A 19,794-nucleotide genomic window follows, 5' to 3' on the forward strand; every position below is an offset into this window, starting at 1 on the left:
TCGCTTGAAAAAGGCCTCGCAACACAGCGCGACAGTCGGTTCCTAAATCTATTTCCTCCCCGCAAAAAGCTTTCAAGGCACAAAATGTCGGACAGCCTCGCGCCAAAGGGCGAGGTTTGATTTACGCATCTTTTCACAAGCCTTTTTTTTTTTTTTTTTTTTTGTCTCCTTGGTTCTAGTGGGGCTAGTCGTGGAAGATGAGGGCCGGAGGACTTGGCGAGGACACGGTGAAGGTTGCCAAATACAACCTCCCCAGGCTGCTCGCGAGTGCGGAGAGGCGGGAGGCAGCGAGCAGGTGTTCGCTTTATGAATGGGAGCTTCCTGCAACGTCGCCGCCCGCGCGCCTGGCTGCCCGGCTCTTCCCGCCGTCTGCCCGGCTGTTCTGTGCTGGGTAGTGCTGGCTGCCCCAGAGAAAGGAAGTACGCGCTGGGCACAGAGCTAAGGGCGAGCCCTGGAAAGGAAGAGCGCGTGGAGCGAAATGCGCACCACGCGGCCCTCTCTTCCTGTTCGATTCACGCTGGCTTGGAACAGACACGGAAATTGTCGATTTAGAAAGGATGTGTCAGCCAGCGTGCTGGCTCATGCTTGTAATTCTAGCGCTTGGGGGGCCGAGGCAGAAGGACTGCTATGAGTTCAAGGCCAGCTTGGGCTACATAGTAATTTCCAAGCTAGTCTGGGTGTTACATAGCAAGACTCCCCTGAACAAACAAAAAACAGCAACCGTGGCGCAGACTCCTGCTGAAGGAATGCAGGGCCCCAGCCACTGTCAGCATTTGGAAAGTTAGTAGGAGGAGAGAAATGAAGCCACAGACTAATGAGGCTACTGCCTTGGCCTGGCTTGGTGCCTAAGGGATAGAACCTCTGGCGGAAGGGAGGTCACCAGGAAGGCAAAGCACCCCAGTGAAGCCCATATCTTTACAGGACTCCTGGGGTCCTGCAGTTTGCTTCCACCTGTCCAGTCTGGAAAATACTATAACAATATATATGTGTGTGTCCGTGCCAAATTGTTCCAGTAAATGCTCTGGACTACTTTCTAAGCATCTCAGTTCAGCTGAATGGCTTACAGAAGTCTGGCTACATGTTTAAAGGTAGGCTCCTGCTAAACCGGACATCCCAATGAGCCCTGCTTCAGGAAGCAGTGCTGCAAGGGGTGAGGGGGGTGGGGGGGGGACGGAGGCAGCAACTGTCCTAATCCACTCTCTGTAGATGAGGCTTCAGTCACCTGGTCCTGCCAGCAATACACTGAGAAAAAGAAATTCTTCAGAAAGTCACTATTGATCCTAAGGTCTGGGAGAGTCACAGCTTGGATTATTGAAAGCTCTTCAAGAAGCTGGAAGGTGGTGGTACATGCCTTTAATCCAAGCACTCAGGAGTCAGAGGCAGGTGAATCTCTGAGTTCAAGGCCAGCCTGGTCTACAGAGCGAGTTCCAGGAGAACCAGGGTATACAGAGAAACCCTATCTCAATAAGTAAGTAAGTAAATAAATAAATAAATCCTTTCTGCTGAACCCAGCTACCCAGCTCAGTCCTCCCTGGGACCAACTGGAATTCATATCTCTTAAAAACCTCATGATTTTATAGCAAGCACAGTAAGTGACTTCTGTTTCTCTTTGTCTTTTTCAGACCAAGGTAGCCTACTTAGGCTTGGACAGGGTGGCACTTCTAGCCAAGCATGTGTGTCTCTGCACAAGCAAGACATACTGTGAAACCACTCCTAGCTTGGCCTATAGTAAGCAGCAGGTACGTGAAATCTCAGGACTTGCAAAGTGGTGATGAGAAGGCAGCCTGGGCCACAAAGTGGGACCCTTGCTCCACAAGCAAACAAACCAACCACGACAAGCCACAAAGAAACAAGCAAACCTCCTCTTTTGCTTTCCATCAAAACAGAACACTCAGGCATCTCGCCACATCCTCAGTCCCCACCGCTCTGTAGCTCAAGTCATCTCAGCTGTGTGAACGGCTGGGACCCGGGCTCTGCCTCTTGGAGGGAGGCTTCCTGCCCTTCAGCCTGTGAGTCTCTGTTCCAACCTGCTCTGGTGCTTCTCACACATAGCCATAGTCACTGTTGATTGTCACTGTCACCTATTAAAAGTCCTATCTGCTGCAGCTGTGCTCTGTGTACACTCAGAGTGCACTTTAGAGGCCAGTGAGAGGAGCCTTTGCTGAGTAAGCCTAGCAACCCGAGTTTGAGCCTTAGAACCCAGGGAAAGATGGGCAGAGGGATCCAACTCCACAAAGTTGTCTTTTTACTCCCACGAAAGTGCTTACACACACAGACACAGACACACACACATGCACACACATGTGCACACACACACGAGTTAAAAGCATTTGCTGCTTCTGCAGGGGACTCGGGTTCAGTTCCCAGCACCCAGGCTGAATCGCTCACAACTGCCTAGAACTTCACAGAGCTGAACCTCCAGTCTCTCCATGCATATATTTTTTTAAAAAGTGATTGGTCCCGCTTTAAAAATTATTTTCAGGGCAGGTGAGATGGCTCAGTGGTTAAGAGCACTGACTGCTCTTTCGGAGGTCATGAGTTCAAATACCAGCAACCACATGGTGGCTCACAACCATCCATAATGAGAGGGAAAAAAATTATTTTCAACTCAAAGTTAGAGGCTAACCACACCTGTAATCCCAGGAAGCAAGAGGCTGGTGGTGTAGGGTTGCTGTGAATTCGAAGCCAGTCTGGTCTACACAACGAATTCCAATCTATCTCAAATACCAACAACAATAATTACTTTTACAAAGAAATTTCACCCAGTATTAGTATTATAATCCATTTCCCAAGTCACTACACTACCAGTGTGTTTTTAAAAAGATTTTTATTTTATGCATATGAGTGATTTTCCTGCATGTCTTCAAGTGTTACCATATGCATGCACTGCCTATGGAGACCAGAAAAGGATATCAGATGCCCTGGAACTGAAGCTAGAGTTGGTTGTGAGCCACTTTGTGGGAGCTGGGAACTGACCCTGGGTCCTCTGTAAGGGTAGCCAGTGCTCTAAGTCACTGAGCAATCTCTCCAGCCCAGCTCTGGCTATCCTGTTACTCACTCTGTAGACCAGGCTAGGGCCTCAAACTCGGAGATCTGCCTGCCTCTGCCTCCTGAGTGCTGGTGTTAAAGGCGTGAACCGCCACCACCTATCTTTCTAGTGTGTTTTTAAAACCTGGGCTTTGTAGCGGCTGGGGCAAGTAACAATATTCACATGGCTAATTCTCAACCGCATTCTCACATAGAACCCTGTCTGGTCCTTTCAACATGGGGAGTAGGCACCTCCATCCTCCCAAAGTATTCAGATTCGTGTATTTTTACATATTGATGCTGACAAAGGAAATACTCAACAAATGACCCACACTTGTCTTCCCACCTTTATCTGGGGCACTTCTCGGTGAATGGTTGTGCAAATCACATTAGTAATTAACACTCCACAACCCACGGCCACCACAGCAGAGGGAAGTAGACTCTGATCGCTTCCGATAGCACAGTTTTCACTCTCAAGTGTCCCACTAACCCTCCAGAGACAGGTTCCCATTACCTCCTCTACAAAAATAGCACAGACAACTTAAATAATGTACCCCAGCCAACACAGCCAGGTAGAGATAAAGTGGTCCTGCTGTGTTGCCTTCAGAATATTTTTTCAAATTCAAGTTGCAGTTGGATAGAATTTAAGGCTTCCTTCGTAGAAATTGATGTTGTGGCCTCAACGATAGACTCTAAATTCTCAACTAAATTCCAAAACAAACTTTAAGTGAAAATGTGTGGTTTCACTCTTTTGAATTTCAGTTTTACAGTTATTGTTTGGTTTTGTTGCAAAGTGGGGGGACTCAGGTAAATTAGAGACCTAGATAGCCCAGGAATCACTGGCTTACAGTGGTTCGTCTAAGCTTTTCATGAGTGCCTGTTTGTGCCTTTTAAGTCACAACGGCTCCTATGTAGCAGACCTACATCAACACTGGCTTCACAGAGGGCAGCCAACATCTTTTCCAGATAACAGATTCTAGTAAGTTTACAGTTTAGCCACCTACCTCTAAACATTGTTGACTAGTGCCTAAGCATTGTATTTTAAGAGTTTTAAATTTCTAATTATGTGTATGCATGTGTGTCTCTGCCTGGGTGAATATGGTTGTTTGTAGATGCCAGCAACTGTACTCACTGGAGTCCATTGGTTCCCCTGGAGCTGGAGTTATAGACAGTTGTGAGCTGCCTGATGCTGGGAACCAAACCCAACTCCTCTACAAGAATAAACACACTCTTTTCTTTTTTAATAGCTATTCCGTTTGTTTGTTTGTCTGCTTTTTTTTTTTTTGAGACAATGTTTCTCTGTGTAGCCCTGGATGTCCTGGGATTCACTCTGTAGAATAGGATCTTCTCAAACTCACAGATAGTCACCTGCCTCTGACTCTTGAATGCTGGGGTTGGTGAGCAGACATAACTCTTAATCACTGATCCATCCCTCTAGCCCCAAGAACCATAGTTTAATTTTGTGTATGCATGTGCATAGTGTATGAGATGACACATGATGTGCTCACAGAGACAGAGGTTAAGTCGGGTATTATCTTAGTCAGGGTTTCTATTCCTGCACAAACTTCAAGACCAAGCAGCAAGTTGGGGAGGGAAGAGTTTATTCAGCTTACACTTCCATACTGCTGTTCATCACCAAGGAAGTCAGGACTGGAACTCAAGCAGGTCAGGAAGCAGGAGCTGAGGCAGAGGCCATGGAGGGATGTTACTTACTGGCTTGCTTCCCCTGGCTTGCTTAGCTTGCTTTCTTATAGAACCCAGGACTACCAGCCCAGAGATAGCACCACCCACCCACCTTGTTCACTAATTGAAAAAATGCCTTACAGCTGGGTCTCCTGGAGGCATTTCCTTAAGGGAGGCTCCTTTCTCTGTGATAACTCCATCTGTGTCAAGCTGACACACAGAACCAGCCAGTACAGGTATCTTTTCCAGTTGTTCTTCACCTTGATTTTTTTTTTTTTTTTTTTAGACAAGATCAGTCACTGGCACCTGTGAGCAGTTAGCTCCAGAGGTCCTCCTGTCTCTACCTCCCCAGTGGTGGGGTTATAAGCATGTCATCATGCCTAGATTTTTTTTCCTTTTTAAATGTGGGTCCTGGGGATCAAACTAAGGTCCTCGTGCTCATGTGGAAAATGTTTTACCCATACAACCATCTCTTCCGACCATTTATTAATTTTTTTTAGATTTATTTATTTTATGTATGTGAGGACACTGTAGCTGTACAGATGGTTGTGAGATGGATGTGGTTGTTGGCAATTGAATTTTTAGGACCTCTACTCGCTCCGGTCAACTCTGTTCGTTCAGTCCCTATTTGCTCCAGTCCAAAGATTTATTTATTATTATACATAAACTACACTGTAGCTGACTTCAGACACCAGAAGAGGGCTTCAGATCTCATTACAGGTGGTTGTGAGCCACCATGTGGTTGCTGGGATTTGAACTCAGGACCTTCAGAAGAGCAGTCAGTGCTCTTACCCATTGAGCCATCTCTCCAGTCCCAGACCATCCATTATTAAGCCATGCCCCAGTCTGGGATCCTTATTCTTTGTGAACCTGGAGATCCGGCTTCAGGACACCTGAGTCTCCTGCAGCATCTTCTGCAATGAGACACTCTGGAACCATATGCCAGGGGAAAGAAGGACATTTTCTGTTTTCTGGCTCTTTATGCCCCCCCCCCCCCCCAGAGCATCTCTCTGCTGCATAAAAGCTAACATTACTAGCATCAGAGTATTGGCATAGTCTGGGTTCTGAGTGCTCTCCCAACCTCAGAGGTTGGCAGGAAGGGCTGCAGCAGCCCCTGTGTCTTCATGGTGCTCCTTCATTTCTCGTTTGATCTTCACACAACACAGCCTGGCCTGGGAGATGGTGGGCCCTGACCCTGGGTAAGTTCTTGCCAGTCAACCTAAATGTAACCGACAACCAACCTAGGCAAGGTGATGGTTTCAGTCAAGGGCAGGGACCTGAAACATGTAGCCCGGTCAGAATCCTCTCTCACACCGGGTTAGAAAATTGCTGTCTGGGGTCGGGACGGGATGCAGAAGAAGTCCAGATTTGGTGGTGCATGGCTGTAAAATCCCAGCACTTGGATGGCTGAGCTGGGAGGAGTGCCACACGTTTTAGCCTGGTCTGAGCTGCGGTGTCAAGCCTTGCCAACAGAGGCACAGCAGAGGGGTTAGAGAGGCAGCATAGTTGGAAGTGTGAGCCTGGGGGTCTGCATTCAGATCTGTGGGCACTCTTGTAACAAGCAGAGCGTGGTAGAGCATGCCTGTGAGCTAAGCATGTTGGAAGCAAAGATTAGAAGATTCCCAGGGCTCAGTGGCCAGTCAAGTCTAGCTAAGTCAGTGAGAGGAAGGAGGGGCTTCCTCTCCCTGAAGGTCTCTGAAACCATCAAGGGTCCTCGGGTTCTGTGATGCCTCCCCCCACGCTCATCTATCCTCTGCTGTGCCCACCTTGGCTCTTGCCCTGTCCCCTGCTTGCCTCCTCTATCCCGCTTGCTTCTCCCTCTCTTCCCTTGCATTCCTAAAACTACCCAGGGCGAGGTCTTTTGAAGGGATACCTGGTGGTGCACTTGCCTGTTCAGGCAATCCAGGGGTGCCCTGCTTGCTGCCTGGGTCTGAATGTCTCTGCTCAAGCTGTGTCTGTTAGTTTCTGACTTTGACTCTTGCACGGTTTGCCCTGTCTCTTTCCGCACACCTCTGTCTTCCGCCCACAGCTTCCTGGCTCTCCTTTTCTCCCGTCTGACCTCTCACTTTAATGGAAAAGCATTTGCTCTGCTTGGCTTCCGGCTTCCTCTCTCTGACCATACCAGGCGCCAGGCTTCATCATACCCTGGCCTCTGCTCAGTGTCCTCGTTGACAGGAAATCAATGAGATCTTAGAATGTATTTGGGAGTGTCTGTGGATCTGGGCACCTTCGTTAAAGCAAAGAGCGAACCCCGAGACTGTGAGCTGGGGGGGTCGAGGCTATTCCGGAGGGTGCCAGCTACTCATTCTCTTGTAGGGATAACAGACGAGAGTGTGGAGCAACTACTTTACCCGGCCATTTCCTCTACAAGGCTTTGCCACAGGGACAGAGCCCTTATGCCATCTGCTAGAATAGTAGAGTCTATGAAGAATCCACTAGCCAACAGCACATCTTTATGGTGAGGAAGTCGCCACCACACACTCCAGCAGAGGGACAGTAGGTCCTCAGTGTCAAGAACATTTGCATGATTTCTGCAAGTGACCCTGAGTGCAGGCAGTGTGACCTACACCTCTGATTCCACGCCTCTCTGTCTCTGGAACTGTGTGTGGCCCAGCTATGTGTGTGTTTCTGATGGAGGCAGAAACAATTCCAGTCCTCATATAACTCTCCGGTGAAGAGGAAGAGGCTGGAGATGGAGTTCACAACAGGGTGTTCTCTTAGCACAGACGATACCTGGATTGGGCATAAGCCAGATTTGGTGGTGCACAGCTCTAACCCTAGTGCTCTGGGAAGTGGAGAGGACTGGGACCGAAACCTGTTCCAGATATCTTGTTGTCAAAGGGTGTGCGCAGTGTGGCTTTGTGCTGTACATTGGCACAGGAATGAGGAGGCACCAGGCCAGCGTAGTTTGAAAGGCTCCGCCATACCAGACATATGCTAGACATCTCACACATATGGAGCATCAGAGGCGGCTGATCTACAGGATGTGGGAGGAGTGGAGCCAGCCAGCCAGGGACAGATCCAATGCGTATTGCTGTGGGGAGGGTCAGAATGCAAAGCCAGATACCTCTGGATTTCTGTCCCCAAAACAACAAAGGAAAGAGACGCAGAAATGTGGGTGACAGCCATGAGGTCAAGAGTGGTCCCTACTTGAGGGTGAATATCCAGCTTCCAGCCTTCCCATGCTTAATACAATTCTGGTGCAGAGAAGAAGACAGTCTCCTGTGCATGAGAGAAGGGGCATGGGGATCCTTTCCTCACGCCTGCCTAGAGAGGTCTCTGGGGACAAAATTACCTGTCCTAGGTCCCTGGGGCTGATTAGCATATCTTAAAAAATTATTACATTCATGTTGTGTGCGCATTTGTGTGTGTGTGTGTGTGTGTGTGTGTGTGTGTGGCTGCACATGTGTGGAACTTCAGGGAACCAGTTTTCTTCTTCCATCATGTGAGTCTAGGGATCCAACTCAAGTTGTTGGTAGCCAGTACCTCTCTCTATGTGCTGAGCCATCCCACCAGCCCTAAATAATCTTAAATTATTCTCTATAAACTGACAAATGGTATTATTTATGACACAATATTTTGGTATAATTATCCCTCATTTAATGGGGGCATATTTTGACCCACAGTGGGACTGAAACAGTGCAGTGGTGAGCTCTGCACATAGTGGGTTTTCCTAGACAGCACAACATTGCCCTAGAGCTGGGTCTATACTGAACCCAGACTCTTTTCTTGTTATACTCGCCAGGGTCCTCAGTCCTTCCTGATTCCACCTCAGTGTGTGTGCACGCACATGTGTGCACACACACATACCATGCCACATACACATATATATACACACACACACACACACCACACTTCCTCATGATGTCCAGCCTCACTGGCTACCTTACTACTCCAAGGATACCCAAGCACTTTCCCAATACCTGCCCTAATTCTTGAGGTTCCTTGGCTCAACAATTCCGTGTCCATAGAGCCTCTACCACCTCCGTGAGGACATGTGCCGGCTGGTGGGCAGCAGCCTTCCCTGAGCACCCGTCTTACCTTTGTTTCTGTGCTTCACACTGTGATGGCTAATCTGCTCAGCCATCGAGACTGGATTTAGGAATATCTAGAAGACACACACCTAGGCATGTGTAAGAGAGAGTGTCCAGAGAGGTTTAACTGAGGAGGGAAGACCGAGGCGAAAGGTGGGAGCACCATCACATGCACTTCAGTTCTAGACTAAATAAAAAAGGAGACAGTGGGCTGAGCACCAGCATTCATATCTCCGCTTCCTCCCTGTGGATGTCACGTGACCAACTGCTTCCTGCCTGTGGATGTCACGTGACCTGCTGCCTCAGTTGCCTCGTGCTACTGCTGCCCTGCCGCATGCGCCGTGGGAGCCGAGTGCTGGGCTCAGTTCCTTTCTCCTGCTGCTGTTTTCTCGCTGTCTTAATAAGGCGAGGAGCAGCAAATGCTTGTATCCCTTAGGGACTTTTCATAGCCCACTGTTCTGCCTTTCCAGGGTTTGCTTTTCTGTGATTTGTCTCCTGACAAGAAAACGCCATTTGGAGAGTAGAGGCTATGCTGGGCTGTGGTTTCAGGCAGTGTGTGGACAGGAGTGGGTCCTTGGCACTGAGACTAAGTAAACAAGGGCATTCCTGTGGATAAGTCAGGAGAAGGCTCCGCCCTCCGGCCCGGCTTGGGACTGGAACACTGGTCCCTGCAGTTGTTTAACACAAGAGACAGATTAAGGTGGACTTAGGAAGATGCCAAGGCTAGTGGTATTCAGGGGTGCATAACATCCCCCTGCATCATGAACCAGGCAAAGGGAGACTCTTCAAGCCAACACCCAGGCAGAGATGGGAGCTTGGTCCTTCAGAACCCCACCCTTCAGTTTACCCAAGTCGGCCTATAATGTCTTCTAAATACTTGAAAACACTCCACCCAACATTTCCTTTGGTCTTCAATGACAAACTTACAAGGATGTCTTTCCCCACAGGGTTGCATTCTGTGTCCCTGCTCAAGGCTGTTTCAGCAAGGTCAGAGCCAGCTACATTTCATCACTGATGTGAGTCTATGGTTACAGCTTGGGTGAAGGCTTCTAGCTTTAACCATTGGGCGGAGGACACCAGCCAAACCTCAGCTCCTGGAGCCCTGGATGAGTCTGTAAGTGTGACTTCAGAGCTGCTAAGTGTAGCTCCCTCCCTGTCTCAGCAAAGGACCAAGTTAAGATTCTCTTTGCTCTCTGGGCAGTGGTGGCGCACGCCTTTAACCCCAGCACTTGGGAGGCAGAGGCAGGCAGATTTCTGAGTTTGAGGCCAGCCTGGTCTACAGAGTGAGTTCCAGGATAGCTAGGGCTACACAGAAAAACCCTGTCTCAAAAAAAAAAAAATTCTCTTCACTCAAAGAAAATACACTCTATGCAAAAACACCAAAGAACCACTAAAAACTGGGTAAAAACCAATAAACAAAGTAACCAAAGATGCAAGATACAAACTAACACAGTTAACATTCTCTCTCTCCACCTTCCCGCTCCCCCCCCCCCTCCTGCCCTTTTCTCAGATGTCTGAAGAGCAGCTCAGGACCACTCAGCACTCAGTGATGGCTCCAACCCACTCAGTTGCCTGCACTGTGGGAGCTGCTGACCAATCTTCAGTGACTGACTGCACACTCCAGTCTTCCCTGGGGAACTGCTGGATGGGCACACACCCTCGGGCCAGTCGGCCATCTCAGGTTGAGCAGCAGTGAACTCAGGAGCTGGTGTGGTCCATTCAACCTGGAATTCCTCCCTGGCCACAGCCTTCTCAGCAGCAGCCTGCTCCTCCTTCTCAATCTCCTCTGGGTCTCTGTAGACGTAAAGATCAGGCATAACCTCCCATGGGTGCTCAAGGAGATAGTACCTCACGTGCAGAGTACTTCCCTGGCCAGCATCCAGCACATCAGACCCACTGAGTGGGCTCCCTTATTGTTGCACGGGATGGCAACTTTTTAAAACACTGTTTTTGCATCTGTTTATGTATTTATAGAGGAAGAGAGCATGCATGTGTACGCACATGTGTCTCTACAGTGTCCCTGGAGGCCAGAAGAGGGTGGGAATAGAGTTACATATGGTTGTGAGCTGCCCAGTTCAGTACTGGGAAGCGAACCTGGTCCTCAGAGGAGCTGAAAGCACTCTTACATATGGAGTCATCTCTCCAGGCTCCCCCTGCCCAACAGCATTTTTTACATAAATAGAAATAATCTAAAATTCATATGAAATCTCAAGAAATTCTGAGCAGTCAAAACAATCTTGGAAAAGAACAGCTTGCTGTCTCACATTTTCTAACTTCGAAACTTACTACACAGCTACGTAAGTCAAAACAAAGGAGTGTTGGCAAAAAGACAGACAGAACAAAAAGATGGGCACGAGGAAGGGGTGGGAGGAGCCTCCTCCAACCACACAGGTCACACAGATCAAAAGGCTCCCATGAGCCTTCGGGATCCAGTGTGGAGCTGGAGCACTGCCCCATGTAAGCCACACACGCTCTGCTTAGCTGCGTTTCCTACACTGTTTTGTGCTGCCCCCTGTTCTTGTCACAGTCCTCCTGACCTTTGTACATGAAGGATGTGCAAAGTCCTCAGAAAGCCAGCTCCTCCTGAGGTACCTGTAACCTGAGGCAAGGCCCCCCATCTGTGGTCTCACGTGATGGAAACCTTCAGGGCCACATCACTGGAGAGCAAATGTACAAATGAAGACAAAGAAAAGAGGCAGACAGGGAGAGAAAGTGCATGAGAGGGTAGGGTGATGGGGAGTGGGGGTCGGGGGGAGCAGAGACAGAGAGAGACAGACACACAGAGGCCATGAGACAGACACACAAAGAGGGAGAGAGTGAAGAATAGAGAGAGGCAAAGAGAAAGAAATATAGACAAGGAGATAAATGTGAAGACAGAAATAGAAGCACACACCGAAGAGAGAGGAACCAAGAGAGAACTAGAAAGAGACGAGGTGTGGCTAGCATTAGATACTTCTCTAGCTCTCAAAGGGTCTGAGTTCCATTACAAAGCCATAGAAACAGAAAGAAACACACAGAGAAAGAGAAAAAGAGAGAGGCAGATGGAGACAAAGATAAAGACAGAAGTAGACAAAGAGATAAATACATAGGCAGGCAGAAACAGTTAGAGACAGCAGGCCAAACCCAGGAGAGTGATGGGGCAGACTGGAGAAGTCTGGGTGATTGCGCTGAGCAACCTCATTATCACAAAGGGACCAAGTCGGGATTGAGAGCGGCAGAGCCTCCAAGAGTAGAAAGCTGCTGACTGGGGAATGACCTCATTGAGAAGCTGCTGTCTGAGGCAGGCTGCTATTTTTAGCTGAGCCTGAACCTTCCTGACAGGGAGACAAATCGCAGCCTCTGTGTCACCAGGGAGGCCAAGCATGCTTCCCAATTCAGGGGCTAGATATGCAGCCAATCTCTCTTTGATTGTCAAGCCACTCCCCTTCTCTGCCTGAGACAGTACCCAGGGGATGTAGTTGTTACATGGAGATGAGAGACTACAGAAGGCTCTGCATATCATCTTAGCTAAACACACACACGCACACGCATAAGCAAGCACACATGCACACATGAGCTCCAAGATGCACACCAACCTTGGTGTTCCCTTGTCGAGCTGTGTCTTCTCCTTTAGGGATCACTTTCAACAACCTCCTATCTTCACTGAAACCCACTGATACCATATCCATAGGAAAAGAGAAATTCTGAAGAGCCACTTGCAAAGGTCAAAAGAAAAGACCGAGTCTGGGAGCCAGTGCAGCCTCTGAGGTCTCTTGCGGGAAGCTTTATGACCTACGTTCAATTCTAGGACCAGCAAGGTTGAAGGAGAGAACTGGCTCCCCTGAGTTGTCCTCTCAGCTTACCACCAGCATGCACAACATGGTGCTTACATGTTTACATAGTTGTGCACACACAAAGGCACACAGTCATGCACATTCATACACAGAAGCATACATGTACACCAATGTATGTGTGTGCACTTACATACCCACATAGCACATAAACATATATATGCATGTATTCTTACACATGTGTGAGCAAAGCCCTCATGCAAGAACATATGTGCACACAAACACACACACATGTGCATGCACATTAGCACTTGCACAAATGCATGTGCACACACATATATGTTCACATGCACACTCACATTCCTCCATGCTCATGTACATCCATACACACGCACACACTTAGTCCAGCACACTGAGCAGCATACACACACCACCAGATTGTCTCCACTGCCTTTCCAAAGAAATCTCAGTTTTTAAGTTTTAGAGTCTGATATTCCCATCTGGGGATCCATCAACATGCTGCAGAATGCTAGCTAGCCTCAGGCCAGCATGGTGCCTGCCAGCCAGGCCCTATCCTCCCTGCCCAGCATCTCAGGAAACCTCAGGATCCAAAGGGTTCTGTCAAAGGGTCACCATGCAGAGGAAGGAGCAGTGAGCAGGGACTGGCTGAGCTTGTCCTAGAAGAGCCCCTGGGAGATGGCAGCCAGTTCTGGCCAGTGGAGAGGAGCTTGTCCCTTCTTGTGTCCCTTCTTGCATGTTTTGTGTCTTCTGTGAAGGTGTTCTTGGAGGAAGGCTCTCTGATACAAAATGGCCACCATTTCCCCTAGATCTGGGAGTCAGATGACCCAGTTGGGGATAAAAGTATAGGAAGCCATGTGATGCTTTTAGCAACTTCATTTCTGTAGCAGTCCCCTCTGGGACGAGGGAAAACCAGTGAGAAGTGACCCCTGCATTGAGCTACAGCAAAGCAGCATCCTGCAAAATTGTCCCAGGCTGGGCGTGTGGCTCACAGGAAGCATGCCTGCCCATATTTTTGGAATCTTGATTTTGATCTCTAGAACTGCCCAAAACTAAGCTGCAGGGCTGGGGAGTGGATCAGTTGGCAAAGAGCTTGTATGAGGGCACAAGGACCTGAGCTCAGCCCCTAGCGCTGATATAAAAAGTTGGGCATGGTGAGGTACACTTGTAATCCCAGCACTGGACAGAGATCATCCCAGCAGATAGGAGGGTCCCTGGGACTCACAGGCCATCCAGCCTAATGGAATTGACAAGTCCCGAGTCCCAGCAAAAAAGAACCTATGTGAACGGCTGGTGAGAGATGACATGAGTTTGATCTCTGGCTTACACACACACACACACACACACACACACACACACACACACAGAGAGAGAGAGAGAGAGAGAGAGAAAATAAATTAACAAAAAAAAAATACTAGTTACTTTTCTATGCTATGTTACTTTTTTTGCTATGATGAGACACCATGACCAAGGTCCCGTTGTATATACCCTCAGCCCTTGAAACTTCCCACAAAAGAAAACAAACAAGCAACAATTTTATCATGTCATCATGGGCTGGAGAGATGGCTAAGCAGTTAAGAGCACTGACTGCTCTTCCAGAGGTCCTGAGTTCAATTCCCATCAATGACACAGTGGCTCACAACCATCTGTAATGGGATCTGATGCCCTCTTCTGGTGTGTCTGAAGACAGCGACAGTGTACTCACATTAAATAAATAAATAAGTCTTTTTTTAAAAATCTCATCATGGAAGCTGTAGTGTGTCACAGTGTGCCTTGCGGAATACTCTGTCCACGTCTTTTACTTGCATATGTTCACTTCTGAGAGTCACTGGTCTGCTGCAAGGTCTCTGGCTTTTGCTACACTATCAATACTGGATCCTCACCAGGATGTCTCTTGGATGTCCTGCTGTTGCCCTGTGTCATGGAGCTCTTGCAGCTTTGGATCTGCAGGACCCACCCCTTCATGTGCTCTGGCAGTTCACAGATGAGGTAGACACTGAGGCAAATCAACTCAAAACCCTGAATCTGGGCCTGAGGTCAGCCAGTCAGCTTTCCTACATCCACACAACCATGAAGAGCTCTCCAGCATTGCCCTGGCTGGCTAGCTCACCCACTGCTGCAGCCTGCAAGGGACAGGGCCAGCTCACACATGCCTTTGCTACCAGGGCAGGCTTTACTGAGCTACCCAGGTGATGGGTTGTTCTCTCAAGGGCTGCAGCCTGTGAGGAGAAGGGCCAGCTCTCCTGTTCTCACGACTTTCGGGTCATCTCTCCTTCCTGCTGCAAGCAGTGAAGGGGTGAGGGCATCTCTCCCTTGCTCACATTACCACCACACTGCAGACCTCTCCCATGCTCCCTCTGGCTAGCACACCCTCAGCTTCAGCACCAGGGCCAGATCTACGGTGCTGCCCAGGTGTAGTGTAGAGCCTGCATGGGAGGGGCCAGCTATGCACAGCCTTTGAACAGCAACATAGTCCCAGGCAACAGCCCAGACCAGGGACGTCTGCATGACGTTAGATGATAATATGAGCTATGGACATCAACACAGACCCCTGCCACTGCATGACCACAGACCCAGACGTGGCCCTCAGCAGCCGCAGCACAAACCAGGACTTCACTATGGCCCCAGGTGGCAAGGCCAGCTACTCACCACCTCAGGCATTCTCTCAACCCCCGTGTCTCCAGTCTGACCCTCCTCATAGTGCTCAAACCTCACTTCTCTTCCTCTCATCTCTCTGCTGCACAGTAGCTCCCACGGTGGGTGGGCCACGTTGGGGGCAGGCCTCTGGGCGTCCTCCTGGTGTGGACTTCTGAAACTTACAAGCCCACTCCCAGTGACACACTTCCTTCAACAAGGCCACACCTTCTAACCCTTACCAACTGGGGACCAAGTATTTGAACACATGAGCTTATGGGGTCATTCTAAATCAAACTGCCACAGTGACATTGTTCTATAGGAGGATTTACTTAAGGTCCTTTGTCTGGGAGGTCACCGGATATCTGGCCATTCTATTCCAGCTTTCTGGGAACGCCCGCATGTTCATCCATACCATGTGACTTAAAATGCACCTCCCCACAGGGAACCTAGGGCTTTCTGCACACTAAGCAAGTTCTCTACCACCAAGTCCCACTGCGGCCTCTTTATCCTTTAAGAATCACATTGAATGAAAAAAATTCCCTTTTGGGTCCAGAGAGATGGTCAGTGGTTAAGAGTGGTTGCTGCTCTTGTAAAGGACCTGAGTTTGGTTCCCAGGATCCATGTTGTGTGGCCCCAACAGTCTGTGACTCCAGTTCCAGGGGAATCAATGGAGACAATTATCTTCCTGGTTATTCCCAAATCCTACAGGTGATAATTTTCAGAACTATAAATTAAGCATTTCCGACACCGTTTTACATTTGGAGGAAGCAGGGCAGATCAGTAAAGCTATAGTGAGTTAACTCCTAGGTTCATAGAGCTACGGAGAAGCCAGGTCAACTGGCAGTCCCTACCTGCCCTCTACCCTCTTCCTCTCTTACCAACACAGCATCCAGGTCTGACTTCCCATTTCTGCACACGCTTTGGCTCACATGAAGCCCCTCTGCCTTTCTAAATAGCGAGGAGACACACAGCCATCTCAACCCCTCTCTTACTTTCCAACGGGAAAACCTAGATTTTGCATCTGGGGACCCTGAGCTATGAATCTGTGCTGTGAGCGCAGCATCCTCCTAAGAGCCCAGTAGGGGGCGCCCACAAGCACTTGCTCGAGCTCTAGGCAGCCAGCCGACCTCACTGACTCCAACGCGGAAGATCAACCAACCTACCGGAAAAGCAAGGGCTTCCTCCATCTGATGAACTGCCAGCTGCCTTGGGTTAAGTGCTGGTCATTTGTGACGGTGACTCGCGGCCTGACAAGGACAGTTGCTCGGACTGTGCGTTGACCTGAAGACCTTGCCTCGTCTGCTCTTCGCTGTGTAGGATTTTGTGTCTGCCTCACCTCTTCAGGGCCAATCTCCCAGCACTGCCTGGACTCAAGAAAACACTGGGCTGTCCAACAGGGTGCCTGGACACCAATCACAAGCACAAGTGTTACTTTCAAATCCTATAGGGAGAAGGTCACTTTCCTGTGTCTTCTGTCTAAACTCCACCCCAAAGTTACCTGGCAACAGCCAGGTATGCTCTGCCCCACAGTTACCTGGCAACAGCCTGGTAGGCCTGACCCACTATAAAAAGGGACTGCTTGCTCCCTCCTCCCTCTCTTGCCCTCTTGTCTTCTTGTTACCTTTCTGTCTCCTCACCCCTTCCCCCATCCTCTCTCCATGTGTTCATGGCCTGCCTCTACTCCTCTACTCGTCTATTCTTCTACTTCCCTCTCCCTCTCCTTCTCTACCTTTCTCTGCCTCTACTACCCTCTTGACTACCCTCCCCATGCTCTGAATAAACTATATCCTATACCGTCCTGTGGCTGGTCTCTCAGGGGGAAGGGATGCCTTGGCATAGGCCCGCTGAAGCACTCCCTTCCCCCATACTTCACGGCACCTCCATAGAACATATTCCTCCTTATCTTTTGATAAACACAACATTCCGGACATGTGCAGCTGCTTGGAAGATGTTTATGCCCAAGTTTTTAGCCTACTGGCCTGGGCAAGTGTGCACTGTCCAGGGTCTTTCCTTTCCAACCAGGATGCTGAGGGTTCCTGGACTCCCTACAGGTCTGTCCCTACTCTATATAGTCACTAAGTGCTGTGAGACAGAGATAATGGCTGGCGTTTGTTTGTTTGTTTGTTTGTTTGTTTGTTCGGGAGGGGGCTGCTTGCCACTGCAAGGATAAAGTCCGAGAGATCTTTAAGGATTCAGTGTTTTTCTTTCTCCCACCTTGCGGAGTCTGGAGGTTGAACGTAGGTAGTGTTGCTTGGTGGCAAGTGTCTTTACCCACTGAGCAATCTCCAGGGAAAGGCTGACTTCCTCATGCCCAGCAGCAGAGGAATCCGAGCTGTTGTGTGGGTACGGCTGTGGAGGTGTTTGCAGAGAGCAATAATTGACTTAGGAAGCTCCGGGGACTGCTGGGCTGGGCTTCTGCAGGAGCAGCTGAGGTCTTCTTCTCTGTACAGAGGCTGGCCAGATTCCTGCCCTCCTGGGTTCCTCCTGGAGTCCTGTGGGGCATGCCCTTATGGTAAGTTTCATCTTGCATAGCCATTCCTCCAAGAGCTTGTGGCGGCCCATTCCTGAGAGCTTTTGGTCCACAATTGGTCCCTTTGCATAGTTTTACTACAAGCCCTTAAGAATAGTTCAGGAAATACTGGAAAAGGCTTACTGTAAACAGACATTCAGTTTCAGAAGTCAGGTAAGGGTGTTGGCCCAGATCAGAGGAAAACAGTTGGACCAGGGATCTAGCTCAGTGGACAGTATGAACTGAAGTGTCCAGAAGAAACAGGTAGGAAGAAGGGAAAGAAGGGAAGAAGAGCTGTACTGGTGTCAAAGTTTCTATAAGGCCAAATGACTGAATTTAGGGATTTTCAGGGATTACAATATTTCCAACCAGAGCCAAAGCATCTGAGGCTATTTTTCGTTCCTTTGAAAGTCACCATCCCTATGCCTGACTTAATATTGTTGTGCCGATCATAATCATAGCAGACCACAGCTCTCCAACAGTCCAAAGAAGGTGGTCACATAGCCCCTGAAACCTAGAACAAAGCTGTCTTTGTCGATTTTCGGTTACTGTGACAAAACACCAGGACCAGGGGAACTTTGAGCAAAAAGGGTTTATTTGGGCTTATGGCTCCTGGGGGGATAAGAGTCCATCACCGTCATAGCAGGGAAGCATGCAGCAGGCCCGCTAGAAGCTGGATTGAGGCCAGGGGAGTAACCATAGAGAGAGGGGGTAGGGGGGAGAGAAAGGGTGGAAAAAGAGAAGGAGAAGAAGGAAGAGGAGAGAGAGAGAGAGAGAAGCCCAAATGTCTAGATTGTATAGGGAAGAGCCTCCGGGGAAAGGGCAGCAGCCCCTGTGCTGGAAAGTTCAGGGCTGGGGGGAAGGATATACCAGATAGGGACTGAAGGATACTGGGAGAACCTGGAGGCCAGGTCTGCTTACATAAAATATGCACCTCAGTCCCTTGTCCAGGGTCTGAACCCAGTCTGCAATCCCAGCACTTGGGAGGTGGAGGCAGGAGGATCAGAAGTTCAAAGTCATTCTTGGCTACAGAGTGAGTTTGAGGCCAGTCTGGGCCACGTGAGACTCCTATCAAAGGAAAAGGAAGAGAGAGCAAAGTGACCCAGTGACCAGTACCACAGAAAGAAATACTTGACAATCGACCCTTGGTGGCCACCCCTTCCAGCACCCTTAGCATCTCAGGGTGCTGTGTCAATAATTGGGGACATCAGGTTAGTTAAGGGACAACATGCCAAGATCCCTCCTCACCAGGTTCAAGCTGCTTTAGGGGCTCCATCTCTGGGCATGTGGGAATTAGCAGACAGAGTAGCAGGAAGCCAGGCAGGAGGGTGTTTTATTTCTCTGGATGAGAATGTTGTAATTGCCCAGAGGGAAAAGGAATGGGTGGGGAGAAGGGAGAAGGGAGAAGGGAGAAGGGAGAAGGGAGAAGGGAGAAGGGAGAAGGGAGAAGGGAGAAGGGAGAAGGGAAGGAGATAGAAAAAGAAAGGAAAAGGGAAAGAGAAAGGAGTCCAAAATCATGAAGTATACAGAGGAGAAAATATGTTACATTCCCAGACCACCACACCTGTGCAAGTCTTTGGAAATCAAAGCCCGGGGTTTTCCTGCAGCACACACACACTCAAGACAGCAACAGCAGTTAAAGCTCCTTCCGGGGTTTTCCTGCAGCACACACACACTCAAGACAGCAACAGCAGTTAAAGCTCCTTCCGGCTTCCGAAGGGGCCTTAATCACAGCAGTCGGATGATGGACAGAGCCGGCTTTCAGTAGAAACTGATTAGAGAGGCTGGATATTCCCTGTCTCCCTCCAGGCTGGGCAGACATGGGAAATATGTTGGCACTTGCCCACTGGCCACTCCATACCCTCCCCTACCACTATGCACTGTTTACTTGAGGCTCAGACTCTGAGGTGACAGGTCACCAAGCTTCCACTGAAGGAAATCTGAGAACTGGAGCAGGAGGAGAGGTGTACTGCAAACACAAGCCTCCTCTGTCCAGGGCCTTTCCACAGATGACATGACGGTGCCTGCCTGCCAGTCCTTGAAGGCAGCTCTGTCTTTCTCCTGACCCAAGCAGCCACTTCCTGTGCACAGAAGGATGGAAGGCAGCCATCTCCAA

At 49.3% G+C, this 19,794-nt stretch overlaps 1 long non-coding RNA gene across 1 annotated transcript; it reads left to right on the forward strand.

The window, feature by feature from the left end:
* The first annotated feature begins 1,277 nt into the window (after window positions 1–1,277).
* Window positions 1,278–9,743, forward strand: LOC147002186 (uncharacterized). Its single transcript, XR_015048707.1, has 3 exons — window positions 1,278–1,468; window positions 1,623–1,739; window positions 9,692–9,743. It is a non-coding gene; the product is annotated as an uncharacterized LOC147002186 (long non-coding RNA).
* The last annotated feature ends 10,051 nt before the right edge of the window (window positions 9,744–19,794 follow it).

The sequence above is a fragment of the Mus caroli genome, unplaced genomic scaffold (genome assembly GCF_978045245.1).
Source record: "Mus caroli unplaced genomic scaffold, Mus_caroli_1 scaffold_10, whole genome shotgun sequence".
NCBI classification, from domain to species: Eukaryota; Metazoa; Chordata; class Mammalia; order Rodentia; family Muridae; genus Mus; species Mus caroli.